General features: G+C 38.2%; 1 long non-coding RNA gene across 1 annotated transcript; it reads left to right on the forward strand.

Annotated features, from left to right (window-relative positions):
• The first annotated feature begins 1503 nt into the window (after positions 1 to 1503).
• On the forward strand, positions 1504 to 19590 carry LOC126602737 (uncharacterized). The gene is made up of 4 exons (XR_007616175.1): positions 1504 to 1858; positions 1993 to 2122; positions 2515 to 2745; positions 19499 to 19590. It is a non-coding gene; the product is annotated as an uncharacterized LOC126602737 (long non-coding RNA).
• The last annotated feature ends 457 nt before the right edge of the window (positions 19591 to 20047 follow it).

Genomic DNA, 20047 nt, shown 5'->3' on the forward strand with positions numbered 1-20047 from the left:
TGACACCCGAGGGTGACGAAAGCCATTAATTGATACAAAAGCTCAGAATAAGAAATAAATAAGGGTTATGAATTTAAAATACAATGAATTAATAATTTAGGAACGTGTTCAGAGCATACAACTAACTAGAGTTCTAAAAGAATTAATGTAAAATTTAATAAATAAAAGGATGTGGGTCCTACACCGAGAGGACTTGAATATGCCAATGCGAAAGCGTTGACATCGAGATCGTATGCCTCGATTCTAAATCCTGAAAGGGGGCACAAAACAAGGGTGAGTGGACCAAGTTTATATACATACATAATACAAAAATAGTTATGAACATACTAACCCCAAGGTTTTAATAATGAAAACTAATAGCATAATAAATGATAGGTTTCTCTGAAAACCCTAGCATGCCATAAACATCTCAAAAGATATATCGCGGAAACCAAAACATCAATAGTCTCACAAATCGTCTCGTAATCGCGGTGTGCCACCAGTAAGATCACTGAATTAACCTATCTCCTGGCCCTATGCCAGCAACGTGGTCTCTGTGCCCGTAGCCAGAGATTACCAACTCCCGGCCCAATCCTTGCTCCGTGTCCCTTAGCCCGTAGCTAGGGATTATTTCTCCCGGCCTATCTACCAACACCAGATCCTCGCCCCAGGTGGCATAGTGTCCACTAGGTACGCACAAATAGTTACGCCTCTAAAAAATAACCACTTCATAATATAAAGTCATCCATCGTCTATACTATAAAGAGGGGTTTTGAAAACATGTTCCAGCATCCTATCGTCATCCATCAGATAGTCTACCAGTTCATGGTTATTTTTTATAGAAAATACTATATATTAAAAATATAGCTCAAAACCAACAATTAATTCCTCACCAAAAGCATGAGATGAAAATCAACATATTCAATAAACATGCTTAACATAAAATCAAATCATAAACTCGTAAGGCATGCTATTCATTTATGCAATTGAACTATAAAATCATGTAATTTTAGAAGGGGTCCACTCACCGTACACTGATGGTGCCAAGCTGTACCAAAAAGGAATAACGGAATCACCGCCAATAATTCCACCTAATCACATAAAGGGGGTACCTTAGTTAAACTCTATTCAAACTTTTGAATTTGGGAAAACAGACTTCAAAAACGGGTCTAGGACGTCGAATTTAGCCTAGGAGATGTCCTAGACGAAACCCCGAAAAGTCAACTCTAAAAGTCAACGTTGACCGTGGACCGGTCAAAGTCAAAGTCAAAGTCAACGCTAAACGGTCAAAGGTCAACTGAGTATGGGCTTAAGGTTTAGATCTGGGTTGGGCCCAAGGGTTTAAAAAGGAAATGGGTTTAAGGCTTTAGGGTTAGGCTAATTGGGTTTAGGGTTTGGGCATTAAACCCTTAACAAAAACAGCCCAAAGGCCTGTTTGGTTTTTAAAACAATTAAAATAAAATAAATAAAAGAAAATGGGTTTTGGGTTGGATGGGTTTAGGGTTGTCTGGGCATGGGTGTCACAGCCTGTTCCGGGATTTTATATATCGGGGACGTAAAATGACGAAATTACCCTTGACGGGTATTAAGGTATGTGTATGTGTGACATATCTTTTGGACTAAATACATTTATTTCATAAGTTTTTATAAAATTATTAAGTGGGATTAAAATGTTGGTTTGTAATTTATGTCGTTAGGGAGTTAGGAAAAAGAAATGGATGGTGAGGGGTTGTGATGGACCACACACACACACATCCTTCCCTCTCTCCCTCCCCCGTGTCTCTCTCTTTCCTCCCTCACGGCTTCCTCTCTCTCTCCCTCTTGAATTGTACGGACAAGCTAGGAACCTCCCATTTCTTCACGGATCAAAGGTTCTAAGGTAAGATTTGAACTCCTAGTAACCTTGTGAGTTCGTATATGTGATTTGTGGAAGTTAAAACCCTCAGAATCGTCGTGAAACCCTAACCCCGAAAATGTGCACTGGTCATGCACACGTAAAATCTTGCATTTTAGGGAATTTCAAGCTCACAGTGAGCTTAAAGAGATCCTCACGAGCTTCGGGGTACTTCGTTGGTAGAATTTGGACGTCGGAGGACTGAGAACGGAGTTTTTCAAATTTGGCCGGATTATCGAGCTTTGTCAGGTAAAATCTAGTGGATTTTAGACCTTGAAACTAGTCTATCGTGATTCTACATGTTGAGGGCTTCAAATTGATATAAAATACGAAGAAAACGGTTGAGAAATGAGGGAGAACAAGGGGATTGAAAAACACCCCAGTTTTCCGGCCATCGGAAAACACAGTCCGGCGAACCAAGAAAGAGGACGCACGTGGGGGGCGCGTGTACCTGTGCCTGCCCTGGTGCGTGGGGGCGCGTGCCACGTCAAAAAATTTTTCTAACAATTTATCGACGTCCGTGACGTCGAGTAGGTCTATGTGGTATATTCATATACCCAAATTGAGCACCGTATGAGAAGTTATTTCGAATTGTCGGTTATGTGCATTAATTAACGTTTTTATAGTTGTTTCGCATATAGGTGACACCTATCCCGAGGACGAGCGCATCCAGGGACGTCACGGGGGCTACGACCCATCGACTTACCAGTGAGTGGGCAGTTTTGTTTTCGTATATACCTATATACTATCAATTTTCCCAGAAATTGAATATATATGAAAGTATGTTTTCAATTGCCATGCATGCATATTATGAATATTACAAATTGATATTAATGCATATATATGTGTGAATTGGTGTTGTGGACGCACAGGTGAGTATCATGTGAGTTTTATGTTAATCATATGAATCATCGATAACGTGAATTGTGTTGAGAACTCATAATATGCACCCTTGGTGTTAGTGCTTATATTATTCACCGCACCGCACGTTCACCTTGGATCCAAGTAGGTGCATGTCCTACAGACCCCGAGAGGGTTCCGATATGCTAGTCGTACAGACCACTAAAGGTGGTTCCGACTAGTAGGTGACTTTAGATTACGCGCGCAGATGATTGATGAGAGAAGCACTAGAGCGTATTATTTCACCATCATAGTCGTATAGACTACTATAGGTAGTTCCGACTTATGTGCAGTGAAGTACCGTACAGGTCACAGTTGGTGACTCCGGCAGGGCCATACAGGTCACAGTGGGTGACTCCGGCTGGATGGGATATTGAGCTATAGAATCAGTTGTACAGGACCATTGTAGGGTCTCCGGTTGATTTATTATTTCACCTGATTTATATTGATGCATTCATATTATATTTTGGCATGGCGTGGCATCTTCTTTCTGAAAAGCGTTGAAGGATTGTGATTTGAGATTTTGATGATATATATATGTTTATATACTATTTTTCTGGGAAAGTATATAGGTTTTACAGTGAGGGGTTAGAAATGTTTTAAATGAAATGTTTTGGAAAGCTTTGGTTTTACTGACCCACTCAATTTTGTTTTTACGCCCCTCCGGGTTCTAGCTAGCAGTTGGTGGCTCACGAGGTTCTCTTCGGCATTCTGACAGACACCCTGCGTGTAGGACTCACCTACGGGTGTTGTAATTTAATTATAGTCCTACTTGACTGCACCTAGTACCTACGCTCTGAATTGTGTGTTTTACTATATAACTCACTCTAGCACGCTAGTTGGTTTTTATTGTTAGTAGTTGGTTTTTATTCCTTCATATTTATTATATCCTTTGCTTCCGTATCGCACTTTTGGTTACGTCACACTCACGTGACGGCCAGCACGCCCTGATTTCTGGGTCGGGGTGTGTCAGTTTCTTATCAGGGCCTAGGTTGCAGTCCTGTATAATTGCTGATGCTCTAATGATCTTTTGATGTTTTCTGTCAGAATTATGCCACCTCGTAGGGAGTCACGCCGTGCTTTTGAACCTAATTTCCCTGATGTAACTCAGTTAGGGGAAGCGATGGCCCAGGCCTTTCAGAATGAAATCCGCTCTCATCCTCCTCCTCAGAAGACACCCCTGGAGACTATGTATAATCTGAAATTGGATCGTTTCATGGGTAATGAAGGTCATGAAGGGGCAGAAAAATGGCTAGACCATATTGAGATGACTTTTCAGGTGATGCAGAGTCAAGGAAATTTTCCTGCTAATAGATGGGTTGAGACCACTACTTGGTTTTTGGGATGAGAGCTTGCAGGTTGGTGGAAAAATCAAACTCAGTTTATGTCCCCTGAGATGGCAGCTGATTGGGAAGTATTCAAGGAACATTTTAAGAAAAGATTTGTCCCTCCGGAGTACATTGATCGCAAAAAGCAGGAGTTCACTCGATTGAAGCAAAAGAATATGTTAGCACATGAGTATTACAGGAAGTTTACAGACTTGTCTCGTTATGATCCTGATACAGCTGGTAATCAGGTAGAGATGCTTCGCCGTTTTAAGCTGGGAACTAAGAGGAAATGGCGGACTTTTGCTAATGCACTTCCTTGCAATGATTATCATGAGTTTTCGAGATCTTGGTTCGGATGGAGGATTTCGACAACCTTCCTAGTGACAGTGAGGATGATGAGGACAAGAATGATGGTCAGAAGAAAGATGATAAGGGCAAGGGTATCTCCACTCAGGGACCCCGTAAGACACAGAATTTTAAGAAAAGTGGAGCGAGTTCGAGTTCTTCCAGTGGAAGATTTAGTGTCACAGGCCCGAGGAGAGGTGGAAGATTTGCTGGCGGGCCTAGATTTCAGAGACAGAGAGATTTTAGTGGTGCTGGTGGTTCTGATGCCCCGTTGTGCCGCCGTTGTAACTTCAGACATCATGGAGAGTGTATGAGGAATAGTGGGGTGTGCTACACTTGTGGACAAACGTGACATAGAGCAGCACAATGTCCCCAGAGTCAGCAGAGGCCTCAGCAGCCTGTTATGCCACCTCCAGCACCGACTCAGCAGAGCTTTGGTTCAGGCAGTTATGGTCAGATGGGTCGTGGTGGTGCTTACCACTGCCAAGGTGATGCTGCTCCTTATGCTCCAGGACAGTATCAGTATTCCCTAGATCCTTATTCTCATAGTGGGTATTCCCAAGACCCTAGGGGTTATCCTTCTTATTCTTCCATGCCAGCTAGTGGATCTCAATGGCACCAGGGAGGTCAGCCCCGACAGGGAGAGGTTGCGGGCAGTGGTGCAGGATCATCTAGGCAGTCTTATCAGTCATGACATGGACATACTTCTCAGGGGCGAGATAACCAAGGTAACAGAGGTCGTCGTGGACGACAGCAAACTCAGGGACGTGTTAATCACATATCACTGCAAGATGCTCAGAACCATCCAGCTTTGATCATGGGTACATTAAATATTCTTCGTCATTTTGCTAGGGTTTTGATTGATTGTGGTGAGACACATTCTGTGATTTCTCATACGTTTGCTCAAATGACTCAACCTCACACTTCGCCTCTAGGATTTGATTTAGAGTTTGCCATGCCTAGAGGGGATACATGTTATGTTGATAGTGTCTATCTTGGATGTCCAGTGATGGTAGAGGGTGTAGTTATGCCAGCTAATCTTATCCCGTTAGATATTGTGGATTTTGATGTGATTCTAGGGGCAGATTGGTTGCATTATAATCGTGCCCATATTGATTGTTACGGGAAATCTGTTACCTTTTATCGTCCTAGATTACCAGAGGTTACTTTTGTGGGTGAAAGAAGTGGGGTGAGACATGGTGTTATTTCTGCCATGAGAGCAAAAAAGTTATTATCGAAGGGTTGTCAAGGATACTTAGCCCATGTGGTATTAAATGATGTTGTTCCTAGCAGTGTAGAGGAAGTTGGAGTAGTTAGGCACTATCCTGATGTATTTCCAGATGAGTTGCCAGGATTGCCGCCAGACAGAGATGTGGAATTTTCTATTGATTTGCTTCCAGGTACAGATCCTATATCTTTAACTCCTTATAGAATGGCTTCAGCTGAACTGAGAGAGTTGAAAATTCAGTTAGAAGAATTACTTGATAAAGGTTTCATTCAACCTAGTACGTCACCTTGGGGAGCTCCGGTATTATTTGTAAGAAAGAAAGATGGGACCCTGAGATTATGCATCGATTATAGGCAATTGAATCAGGTGACGATTAAAAACCGTTATCCATTGCCTCGCATCGATGATTTGTTTGATCAGCTGAAAGGTGCGTGTGTGTTCTCTAAGATTGATTTGAGATCTGGTTATTATCAGTTGAAGATTAAAGATGAAGATGTACCTAAGACGGCTTTCAGGACCCGTTACGGACATTATGAATTTCTGGTTATGCCATTTGGATTGACTAATGCACCTGCAGCTTTCATGAGGTTAATGAATGATGTATTCCAGCAATATCTTGATAAATTTGTTATTGTTTTTATCGATGATAATCTGGTATACTCTAAGTCTGAAGTAGATCATATTCGACATCTTAACTTGGTATTAAAGAAATTGAGGGAGCACCAGTTGTATGCCAAGTTCAGTAAATGTCAGTTTTAGTTAAATGAAGTGGCATTTTTGGGGCATGTAGTGTTGGCACAAAGAATTCAAGTAGATCCTCAAAAGATAGCAGCAGTGGAAAATTGGGAACAACCGCGAACCGTCACTGAGGTACGGAGTTTTCTTGGTCTAACAGGTTATTATCGACGATTTGTTCAAGATTTTTCTATGATTGCTTTGCCATTAACGAAGTTAACCAGGAAGGATGTTAAGTTTGAGTGGGATGAGAATTGTGAGCAAAGTTCCAGCAATTGAAATATTGTCTCACTCATGCTCCATATTGGTACTTCTTGATGATAGTGGTAACTTTGAAATTTACAGTGATGCCTCTTTGAATGGTTTGGGATGTGTTTTGTGTTGGAAATATGCCCTGAAAGTCAATCTTTAGAAGAAACCTTTCAGGACAAATGAATCGATGTATAGATGATTCTTATACATCAAATGGCAAAGACACGAATTAGGACTATCTCAATAAACGATATATGTCCTAAATAGTGTATCCATGGACAGTGGATCGATTGAAGAAGTAATCTAATGATGTTAGACTACAGAGACCTTCTTCACATAACCAAATGTCCAAAAAGGTTCTTGGTCGTTGGATTGTCAAAGGGATACTGACAATGCGTAGACCGGTACATACTGTGTCTGCTTCAATTGGAAGGATGGAAAGTCTCATCCCATTCGTGTTGTGACACTAAGACAAGTATGTAGGTGCTCATTAGGAGAATGAGTTCACTGAACACAATCAAACGAGAGTACTTGCATGGAGGTCTACTCACATGTCAAACAAGTAACTCTAATGGTTGGAAAGATGTAAGTAATCCTTAGACCTGAGGCATCGTCGTTGTCTTGTGGTTAAGTACTTAATCTTTGATTATGTCAAAGTCTCCCCATTCGAGGGTGTCCACGGCATAATTGGGGTTAAGCCACTTAGTCATGAAGGCAAGTGTATGCCTAACAAGGAATCTCTAATCCTCGATAAGAGAGGAAGAATACTCTAAGATATGATTCGGGAATCTTCGGCCGAAGTATCGAGCATAATAAAGGAAAGCGTTCCTATACGACTCAATTGAATCATATAAGAAGGAATAATCACATTAGGGGTTTGACATAATATATCCATACCCTAATGATGTGATTGAGAGTATTGTATTAGAGAAGGATCGAATTACATTGTAATTCCAACTGAATAGGTTCTCCGAATAAACTTCTACATTAGCTTGGGTAGCTATGACATATGGTTAGATGTTACTCATAGCTTGTGAGTTCTTCTAGATGATTAAATGTACTCATCAAAGAAGAAAGGTGAATTGAAATGAAGTTTCAATTCACTAAGTGATTGAATTAAATTGGATTGGTGCCAATCACCTCACTGCCTTGCTAATTAGAACCTAAAAGATTGTTCACCAATACACTATTGTTGTGAGTAACTAATGGATGATGGAAATAATTAATTGGATTAATTAATTGTTGTGATTAATTTAGAAAGTCTAAAGAAATCATAAAAGCGATAAAGATCGTTTTGGGCTTAAGAAACGTTCGGGTTTAATTGGGCCCATTGGGCCTAAACCCATTGGGCTTTTATTCAAGCATTGGATGACTTGAAATAATAAAAGCCCAAAGCCCAAACAAACAACAAAGAGGCCGGCCACTTTAAGGTGGAAATGGTGAGATATTTAGTCAAGTGTTGACTAGGTTTCTTTTGTCTATATAAGGAACTTTATAAGATATTGTTCATTAGGGTTTTTGTGTGGTTAAAACAACAAAGAGGCAAAAGAATATCTCTCTAAAATCACTACAAAGGCCGGCCACCAAAGAGGGTGATTTAGCTAACAATCTTTCACCCTTTTGGTTATTCCTTCATCCTTCTCACTACACTAGTGGGTGAAGATCTTTAGAGGTTTCCTACTTTGGGAACTTGAAGAGAACCTAGGAGCACTCATTGTAACAAAGTGGAGGAGGCAAGGAAGGAAGCTAGGCTCAAGGAGTTCAAGGAACAAAGGGCTTGGAGGTGGTCCATCCTTGGTCTCAAGTCTAGATCAAGAGGTATAAGACTAAACCTTCACTTTGTTCTTTTCTCTAAAATTTTATTTGATGCATTATATATAAACCTATGAACCTTGAAGGGGATTTGCATGACTATAGCTTTGATAATATGTTATAAATGCTTCCGCTGCTTTCGTATATCTAAATTGTTTTGGATATGCATGATAGTCATTTAGAAATCCCATACATGAATCTCATAGATTTCCCTTCAAGTGGTATCAGAGCCAAAGGTTTATGTATAATATGTCCTTTTGGAATTTATGCATATGGGTATTAATGTTATGTATGACATATTATTGTTTCATTCAAAGTATGTTTATCTTTTGTTTTTCAATAGTTGAAAAATGTTAGTCAAAAGTTGAGAAAGATATGTATGCAAAAGTGTTTTGTATGCATGAATGAAAAATGAGTTTAGAACTAGTATGACATATTATTTCTTCATTTAAAAGTATGTTTATCTTTTGTTTTTCAATGGTTGAAAAATATAAATCAAGAGTTGAAAAGATATGCATGTAAAAGTTGTTTTGTATGCATGAATGAAGAATAAGTCATGAACAAAAATTTGGGATTTGGGGGTTTTTGTGTATGTGTTTGTGTTTTATTGTAAGACACTCACACATCATTTTAAAGCTAGAAGTAGAACCCTTGTCACTTTTGTTTTTGGGTTTGAAAAATCACCAAGAATACATAAATCTTGAAAAAGTGTTCATGGTTTTGTTCTTGGTGTTCATAGTTTGGTTTTTGGTGAAAATGGTTTTAATTAATTTTCTTGTATTATTTTGTGGTTTTGGATGATATTCTTACCATCCATAACCATATAATAAGTTTATTAAACCCTAGACTTGACTAGGAGATTTCCATCAAACCTTTTCACCTAAGTTTTAATGCCAAAACCAAGTGACAAGCAAAATTTTGATTTTTTCTACTTTGCATTGAATTTATGCATGTGGGTGAGACTTCCCATTCCCCCATTAAGTGGCCGGCCTCCCCTAGTGGATTTATCCACTTGTGGGGCTTTTTGTAATATTGAAAAAGATATTTTATACTTTTGAGTATTTACGGTTTGACCCCTAACTTTTTCATATTTGCATTTAAGCCCCTACTAACTAGAAAGTTAAAATATTTGATTTTAATTTTCTTAGTTGTTTAAACTCATATTACTATTATGCCCATATGCACTAAATCTAAATGTTTATGTTGCATTCCATTTAATTATTTAAATGTGTTTAAGTAGTTATGAAATGGATGACTTTGGACTTATGCCTTAAACGATAATTGAGCTATATGATAAGGCGCTAAAATCAAATTGTTTGAACCTTGGGAATGTGTTTTAATTACTGTTTAATTGGACCTTGTCACGTTTGACGTTAATCTTTCTCTCCCCTTTTAGTATATGTAATTTATAGGAATTTGTACAAATCGGTTTGTAATTCTTAATCTCTATTCGTTAGTGGATTCCCTCTAGTGCTAGACTAGAGTTTATTTAACTATTGGTAAAGGAGACATAACTAAAAGAGGGTTTTGACATGAGATTAAAGATTAAAAGGGTCCAATGCCCAAATTAGCAATGAATGATTGTCTTTCATTTCTAATGGCTCAATGAAAATGGTTTTAATTGGATTGATAAGCACGTAATTAAATTGACACAACCTCCCCGAGTTTATATTCAACAATGGTGGCTCGTTGTTGCAATAACCTAATAAGTCCATGGTCATCCAAGAGCCTAAGATAACTATAAAGTCCAATTTCAAAGGAATGCAAAAACCTTAGTAGTAGTAGTTACTTCCAATATTTGAAAAATTCGTTTTTGATATTGATTTGTTTTTCTCAAAACAAATAGTGGGAGTATCATACGCTACTAAATTATAATGAATACAATTAGTAGTTATATATATCTCCAATATTTTGAAAAATGTTTTGATATTGATTTGTTTTATGAAAACGAATAGTGGGGATATTATATGCTACTAATTTCATTAACTTTGGACTAGTAGTTGTAATAGGACATTATTTATTTGATTGTGATTAAATATATAAAATTGATGAGACCTTAAAATCCCTCAACCAAACAAATATTAAGTTGAAAGCGTAAGAGTGCTTAGAACACTTTTTCGTGGCCTTCCACCGTGGTAGGCTCCAAGCGTTTATGACTTGTACACCGCCTTCACCCTATCATGGGGAAGTGACAAAGTGCATGCTTATATTCAGGAGGATTTTATTTAAAACATTTGATGAGGTTAAGGTAGGCAACGAGTATGGCCAACATCGTATCATCGTGAGGTCATGCTTGAACCCCTAGCTAAACCGGCATGGTGGGAAAGAACTTAACTAAGAAACATAATGCCAACATCGTATCATCGTGAGGTATTGTTTTCTAGAGGCCAAAAGGATGGGTAATCACAAGAGGTTGTTGTGAATGGGTAATTGTACCCTCTCATTATTATTGTTGCTAGCCGACATCGTATCATCGTGAGGTGGGCTTGGTAATAGTGAGCCTCCCATAACCCGCTAGGAGCTTTCTTTGAAATCTCCCGGATTCCATTATGGGGGATATGGAATTTGCCAAAAATGGTGGGTGGTGTCATTCGGTTTAAAGACCCGAATCGTTTGACTTAAACAACAATCAATCTAATTATTTTATTTGTTTATGTATATAGATATGGTTGGAAGCACACTCGCGAAAATACTCGACAAACATTGCCTAGAGGGGCATAATTTCCCATCATGGTATCGTAATGTCAAGATTCTCCTAACATTGGAGAAGATTGTTTACGTACTAGATAAGCCTCCACCTTACATACCTCTCAGCCCTGAGGCTACTGAGGATGAACGTGCTAAGTATGACAAGCACGTTGAGGATGATATACAAGCCAAGTGCTATCTGTTGGCTTCCAGCTACAGAGACAGCACGAGGGCATGGATAGTGCATTTTCCATAATACTCCATCTTACGGAGTTATATGGCGAAGGGACGCGCAACCGTCGCTTTAGCACTGTTTGTGAACTTGTAAAGACCAAGATGGTCAAGGGGGCTCCAGTACACCAACATGTACTGAAGATGATAGGATTCATTGAACAATTGGAGAACCTTGGTACTCCACTTGACGGGGAATTGGCCCAAGACTTCGTATTGGCTTCTCTTTCTGATTCATTTGCTCAGTTTGTAATGAACTACAATATGAATAAAATGGATAGTACTCTCTCTGAGTTACTAAACATGTTAGTAACTGCTGAGAAGACTATGAAGAAAGAGAGCGGTGTAGGGACTGCTGCAGTAGCCTACAACAAGCCATCCTCTTCCAAGGCCATGCCGCAAGGCAAAGGCAAAGGGAAGGAGAAGAAGTCACCCACTCCTAAGCCGAAAGGAGGAGTGAGGAAAAAGAAGGCAAAGGAGCCCAAAGGGACTTGCCACCACTGTGGAAATGAGGGGCATTGGAGAAGGAATTGCAAGTTATACCTTGCAAGTCTTAAGGACAAGCCACAAGGTATGGTTTATGTCCTTATCTTCAATTCTAAATGTTAGATCTTCTAAATATTTATATTTGATATAAAGAGCTAATCACTTGTATAATTGTATATAGGTGGAGAAGCCAAGTAGAAGAAGAACAAGCAAAGAAAATGTGGTGAAGGGTTCGGCCACTGTGTTTTTTTTTTTGCTCACTACTTAGGAAGTTTGTTAGGCATTAAAGATTGTCTTTAAACTTTCTTATTTTGATAAGAACTTATTATGTGGCTTCATGTGATGGAAGACCACTATATAGTGCCTAAATGTATAAAGGTATTTATATTAGTCTCTAAATGTATAGAGCTAATACTTTTTGTATTAAACATTATGAATGTTTGAACTATCATATTAATGTAATGTGAAGTATGCCTTTCTAATATACTATTTCCTTAAAGTAGTGTTATGAATTGAAAATTGTCTTGTTGTATCCTAGATGAGATACAAGAGTTATATCACTTAATTGTAATGTGATAAACCAAACTTTAGATTTATCAATTATGGATAGATCTCACATGTAGGACATAAAAGGATACAATGAATCTTTAGATTTGGTTCCATTTGTCTACTTATGAGTTCTATATGAATTGACAAAAGTCTAGAGAATCCTTTCTTGAAGAAAAGGAAGATCACATTATAATGATATAAGTAATAAGAAAAACGTTTCTTATTTGGTTATCTCTTGAAACACAATGATCAAGATCACTCTTGATTCAATTAGTAGTTTTGAACAATTAATTGGGCATTCTTAAAATTGTTTTAAAATGTCAAATGTGTTAGTAATTAAACCAAGAAAGAAGTGTCTAAATCTATAAAAGGTTTAAAGACTTTAGTCACTTAAATAACAAGACATTAAACTTAGTGAAGATTGAAACAAATAAAGCTTGAAATGTTTCAAAGCTACTACACAATGTCTTCTACCAATATAATCCACTTTTATACATTTTTGAATGTATAAAATGATTTCTCATTAAAGTCATGAGAAATAGTGGGAGGTGTGAAAATGGATATAAACTTGAATGTGATTGGTTTATAGTTGTCTAAAGAATAATAGTACTTGACTATTATTAAGAGTTTGTAATTTTAATTGTTAAAAGGACTCAAGCTCTTCAAACGTTAAAATTCTATGTTGTGTAACATTTAAAGAATAGTCTTTGAATGTTGGTTTCGTCAACCTAGCATAAAATGGTTATATGTTGGGAGTTGTCCATCATTCTCTTTTATGAGAACATGCTAATAACAAAGCATATGGACAAGTTGATGAAACAAAAGGGAATAAGTTTCAAAATGAGTCACAACATATGGTTTAACAACAAGACAATCCAAATTCAACATCTCATGTAACGATATTGCTCTATGTAGTTTTGATAATGAATTATATCAACCACCTAGAAGGAATGGTTGAGTTTCTATATCCTTAGTAGGAGCCATGCTTCCACTAAAGACTTAGATAATTCTTATATGACTACATTAAAGGTCTTAGTATGACTAAAACTTGAAGTATGGTGTATGACACCATATAATTTAAATGAATAGATTTGATAAAGCAAGTCACACATTTCATGGAATTGCTTGAGAAGGAATTCTTTTATGTATGATTCATTTAAATTAGTGGGAGCAATATGCATTCAAATCAAGAAAATATAATTGTTAATTTTGAATGAATACTAAGTTACAACAAGGCCAGTGGGAGTGATGTCATAATTTGAGCAACAAGATGTGAATAAAGTCTATTTGATAGACTTGATGAAACATAGATGTTACTCGAAAAATGACAAAACATGACACGGTCAATTTTGAAGTATAGACTTGAAATTGGACTTACTGATATAGCAAGGCTATCTCAAATAATGTTATATGGGAATTAAATCTCAAATGTTGAAGATTTAAGAAAGCATTTTCCTATGTGATAGGAAATCACTTTCATAACCCTTATAATGAATGTGTCATAAAATCACAAAAGGGACACATGTATTGACTTGTGAAGTAGATATCCAAAGGTGAAGAAACCACTGAGTTTATCACTTTAAGATATTACTATATCCCAGGATCAGAACCAAAGCAACTGATAGAGTATTATTGCCTTTAAGAAAGAAACATCAGAGTGGGACTCTGGAAGCGTGCATTCACTTAGGTTGTTAACCAAAGTGAAAATAAGCCATTTTAACAAATGGAACTTCATAATGGATGAAGTACTAATCATATGAATGAATTGTTAGTATTGTACTGCAATGGTCTCAAGGTTAGAGCAAAGCTTGTATAAAGTATACAAACGAAATATATGTCGATATATAGTTTTAGAAACTGCTTCAAAAGGTGTTTTGAATGGAAGGGTTCTTTTAGAACCAATGATTGAATCCAAACCATAAGGTCGTTAGTAGAGTACTACGATGTAATGGGGCGATAGCTTAAGCCATGGAATCAAGGTCTCATCAAAGTATTCGAACACAATAAAGAGACATCATCAAATGTTTTGGAAACATTTGATAAGTAAATCCCTTTTAAATATAAAAGAGATTAATACATAACCAAGTTAACCTACGAGCATAAACTCTCTCGACAAGATGTATAAGATACACTAGTGATTGACTTTAGTGCAAGTGGGAGATTGTTGGAAATATGCCCTGAAAGTCAATCTTTGGAAGAAACCTTTCAGGACAAATTAATCGATGTATAGATGATTCTTATACATCAAATGGCAAAGACACGAATTAGGACTATCTCAATAAACGATATATGTCCTAAATAGTGTATCCATGGACAGTGGATCGATTGAAGAAGTAATCTAATGATGTTAGACTACAGAGACCTTCTTCACATAACCAAATGTCCAAAAAGGTTCCTGGTCGTTGGATTGTCGGAGGGATACTGACAATGCGTAGACCGGTACATACTGTGTCTGCTTCAATTGGAAAGATGGAAAGTCTCATCCCATTCGTGTTGTGACACTAAGATAAGTATGTAGGTGCTTATTAGGGGAATGAGTTCACTGAACACAATCGAACGAGAGTACTTGCATGAAGGTCTACTCACATGTCAAGCAAGTAACTCTAATGGTTGGAAAGATGTAAGTAATCCTTAGACCTGAGGCATCGTCGTTGTCTTGTGGTTAAGTACTTAATCTTTGATTATGTCAAAGTCTCCCCATTCGAGGGTGTCCACGGCATAATTGGGGTTAAGCCACTTAGTCATGAAGGCAAGTGTATGCGCAACAAGGAATCTCTAATCCTCGATAAGAGAGGAAGAATACTCTAAGATATGATTCGGGAATCTTCGGCCGAAGTATCGAGCGTAATAAAGGAAAGCGTTCCTATACGACTCAATTGAATCATATAAGATGGAATAATCACATTAGGGGTTTGACATAATATATCCATACCTTAATGATGTGATTGAGAGTATTGTATTAGAGAAGGATCGAATTACATTGTAATTCCAACTGAATAGGTTCTCCGAATAAACTTCTACATTAGCTTGGGTAGCTATGACATATGGTTAGATGTCACTCATAGCTTGTGAGTTCTTCTAGATGATTAAATGTACTCATCAAAGAAGAAAGGTGAATTGAAATGAAGTTTCAATTCACTAAGTGATTGAATTAAATTGGATTGGTGCCAATCACCTCACTGCCTTGCTAATTAGAACCTAAAAGATTGTTCACCAATACACTATTGTAGTGAGTAACTAATGGATGATGGAAATAATTAATTGGATTAATTAATTGTTGTGATTAATTTAGAAAGTCTAAAGAAATCATAAAAGCGATAAAGATCGTTTTGGGCTTAAGAAACGTTCGGGTTTAATTGGGCCCATTGGGCCTAAACCCATAACCCATTGGGCTTTTATTCAAGCATTGGATGACTTGAAATAATAAAAGCCCAAAGCCCAAACAAACAACAAAGAGGCCGGCCACTTTAAGGTGGAAAGGGTGAGATATTTAGTCAAGTGTTGACTAGGTTTCTTTTGTCTATATAAGGAACTTTATAAGATATTGTTCATTAGGGTTTTTGTGTGGTTAAAACAACAAAGAGGCAAAAGAATATCTCTCTAAAATCACTACAAAGGCCGGCCACCAAAGAGGGTGATTTAGCTAACAATCTTTCACCCTTTTGGTTATTCCTTCATCCTTCTCACTACACTAGTGGGTGAGGATCTTTAGAGGTTTCTTACTTTGGGAACTTGAAGAGAACCTAGGAGCACTCATTGTAACAAAGTGGAGGAGGCAAGGAAGGAAGCTAGGCTCAAGGAGTTCAAGGAACAAAGGGCTTGGAGGTGGTCCATCCTTGGTCTCAAGTCTAGATCAAGAGGTATAAGACTAAACCTTCACTTTGTTCTTTTCTCTAAAATTTTATTTGATGCATTATATATAAACCTATGAACCTTGAAGGGGATTTGCATGACTATAGCTTTGATAATATGTTATAAATGCTTCCGCTACTTTCGTATATCTAAATTGTTTTGGATATGCATGATAGTCATTTAGAAATCCCATACATGAATCTCATAGATTTCCCTTCATTTTGATGCAGCATAATAGAGTGATCGCCTATGCCTCTCGACAGTTGAAGATTCATGAAAGGAATTATCTTACTCACGATCTTGAATTGGCAGCCATTGTTTTTGCTTTGAAGATTTGGAGGCATTATCTCTATGGTGAGAAGTGTAAGATCTTCACATATCATAAGAGTCTTCAGTATTTATTTACTCAGCATGACCTTAATCTTTGTCAACGAAAGTAGATGGAATTGTTAAGTGATTATGACTGCACTATTGAGTATCATCCAGGTCGCGCTAATGTAGTAGCTGATGCACTGAGTAGGAAACCTCAATGTCGCCTCTATGCTTTGTATGCTTGCCGTGTTCTTCTTCTTGCAGAATTGAGGGTTACTGGAGTAAAGTTGGAGTTAGAAGATCGAAGAGAAACTTTTCTTGCCAGTTTCCAAGTCAGGCCAGTTTTGGTTGATCGTATGCTTGAAGCTCAAATGGTTGATGAAGAAATTCAAGAAATTATTCAATTGAGAAATGAAGGGAAAAAGAAAGACCTCAGAATTCGAGAATTAGATGGCATACTTATGCAGGAGAACAGAATGTATGTGCTGAATAATGAGGCATTAAAGAAAGAAATTTTGGATGAAGCACATTGTTCAGCTTATGCGATGCACCCATGAGGAACTAAGATGTACCATACCATTCGACCATTTTATTATTGGCCGGGTATGAAGAGAGAAATTGCTGATTATGTAAGTAGGTGTATTGTTTGTCAGCAGGTTAAAGCTGAAAGAAAGAAGCCTTTTGGGCGAATGCAATCACTTCCTGTTCCTCAGTGGAAATGGGAAAATATAACTATGGATTTCGTGTATAAGCTCCCTCGTACACGAAATGGATTTGATGGTGTTTGGGTGATTGTGGATCGCCTTACCAAGTCATCACACTTCATTCCAGTGAGGGAAAAGTATCCCCTAAATAAATTGGCTAAGTTGTTCATCACGAAGATTGTGAAGTATCATGGAGTTCCAGTGAATATTATTTCTGATCAAGATCCAAGATTTACTTCTAAGTTTTGGGTAGCTTTTCAGGAAGCTCTTGGTACGAAACTGCTTTACAGCACTGCTTATCATCCTCAAACCGATGGTCAATCAAAGAGGACTATTCAGACGTTGGAGGATATGTTGAGATCTTCAGTGTTACAGTTTGGTGATTCTTGGCATGACCGCCTAGACTTGATGGAATTTGCCTATAATAATAGTTTTCATTCGAGCATTGGTATGTCACCATTTGAGGCACTTTATGGTAGAGCTTGTCGTACACCATTGTGTTGGTTAGAGGTTGGCGAAAGAGTGTTAGAAAGCCCAGAGATTGTGGATGAGACTACTCAGAATATTCAGGTGATTAAGTCTAACCTGAAAGCAGCCCAGGATCGATAGAAGAGCTTAGCGGATAGACATGCCACTGATAGAATGTATAATGTGGGTGATTTTGTATTTTTGAAATTATCACCTTGGAGAGGTGTGGTGCGATTTGGAAAGAAAGGCAAATTAAGTCCTAGGTACATAGGACCTTATGAGATCACCGAGAGGGTTGGTGAAGTTGCCTACAGGTTGGAATTGCCTCCGGAGTTATCTAAGGTACATAATGTGTTTCATGTCTCGATGCTTCGACATTATGTCTCAGATCCTTCACATGTAATTCCTCCTCAAACTTTGGAGATTAATCCGGATTTGACATATGATGAGGAACTAGTGATTATACTGGATTGGAAGGATAAGGTTCTAAGGAATAAGACAGTGAGCTTGGTGAAAGTATTGTGGAGGAACCATTCAGTAGAAGAAGCTAGTTGGGAAATAGAAGATCGAATGAGAGAGATGTATCCAAGGTTATTTTATGGGTATTAAGCGGATTGTTTGGTCGTAGGAATTTTGGGGACGAAATTCTATAAGGAGGGGAGATTGTCACAGCCCGTTCTGGGATTTTATATATCGGGGACGTAAAATGACGAAATTACCATTGACGGGTATTAAGGTATGTGTATGTGTGACATATCTTTTGGACTAAATACATTTATTTCATAAGTTTTTATAAAATTATTAAGTGGGATTAAAATGTTGGTTTGTAATTTATGTGGTTAGGGAGTTAGGAAAAAGAAATGGATGGTGAGGGGTTGTGATGGACCACACACACACACTTCCTTCCCCCTTTCCCTCCCCCGTGTCTCTCTCTCTCCTCCCTCACGGCTTCCTTTCTCTCTCCCTCTTGAATTGTACGGACAAGCTAGGAACCTCCCATTTCTTCACGGATCGAAGGTTCTAAGGTAAGGTTTGAACTCCTAGTAAGCTTGTGAGTTCGTATATGTGATTTGTGAAAGTTAAAACCCTCAGAATCGTTGTGAAACCCTAACCCCGAAAATGTGCATTGTTCATGCACACGTAAAATCTTGCATTTCAGGGAATTTCAAGCTCATAGTGAGCTTAAAGAGATCCTCACGAGCTTCGGGGTACTTCGTTGGTATAATTTGGACGTCGGAGGACTGAGAACGGAGTTTTTCAAATTTGGCCAGATTATCGAGCTTTCTCAGGTAAAATCTAGTGGATTTTAGACCTTGAAACTAGTCTATTGTGATTCTACATGTTGAGGGCTTCAAATTGATATAAAATACGAAGAAAATGGTTGAGAAATGAGGGAGAACAAAGGGATTGAAAAATCCCCAGTTTTCCGGCCACCGGAAAACACAGTCCGGCGAACCAAGGAAGAAGACGCGCGTGGGGGGCGTGTGTACCCGTGCCTGCCCTGGCCCATGGGGGCGCGTGCCACATCAAAAAAATTTTCTAAAAATTTCTCGACGTCCGTGACGTCGAGTAAGTCGATGTGGTATATACCTATATACTATCAATTTTCCCAGAAATTGAATTTATATGAAAGTATGTTTTCAATTGCCATGCATGCATATTATGAATATTACAAATTGATATTAATGCATATATATGCGTGAATTGGTGTTGTGGACGCACAGGTGAGTATCAGGTGAGTTTTATGTTAATCATGTGAATCATCGATAATGTGAATTGTGCTGAGAACTCATAATCTGCACCCTTGGTGTTAGTGCTTATATTATTCACCGCACCGCACGCTCACCTTGGATCCAAGCAGGTGCATGTCGTACAGACCCCGAGAGGGTTCCGACATGCTAGTCATACAGACCACTAGAGGTGGTTCCGACTAGTAGATGACCTTAGATTACACGCGCAGATGATTGATGAGAGAAGCACTAGAGTGTATTATTTCACCATCATAGTCGTATAGACTACTATAGGTAGTTCCGACTTATGTGCAGTGTAGTGCTATACAGGTCACAGTTGGTGACTCCGACAGGGCCGTACAGGTCACAGTGGGTAACTCCGGTTGGATGGGATATTGAACTATAGAATCAACCGTACAGAACCATTGTAGGGTCTCCGGTTAATTTATTATTTCACCTGATTTATTTTGATGCATTCATATTATATTTTGGCATGGCGTGGCATCTTCTTTCTGAAAAGCGTTGAAAGATTGTGATTTGAGCTTTTGATGATA

This window comes from Malus sylvestris, chromosome 15, assembly GCF_916048215.2.
Source record: "Malus sylvestris chromosome 15, drMalSylv7.2, whole genome shotgun sequence".
Taxonomy (NCBI): Eukaryota; Viridiplantae; Streptophyta; class Magnoliopsida; order Rosales; family Rosaceae; genus Malus; species Malus sylvestris.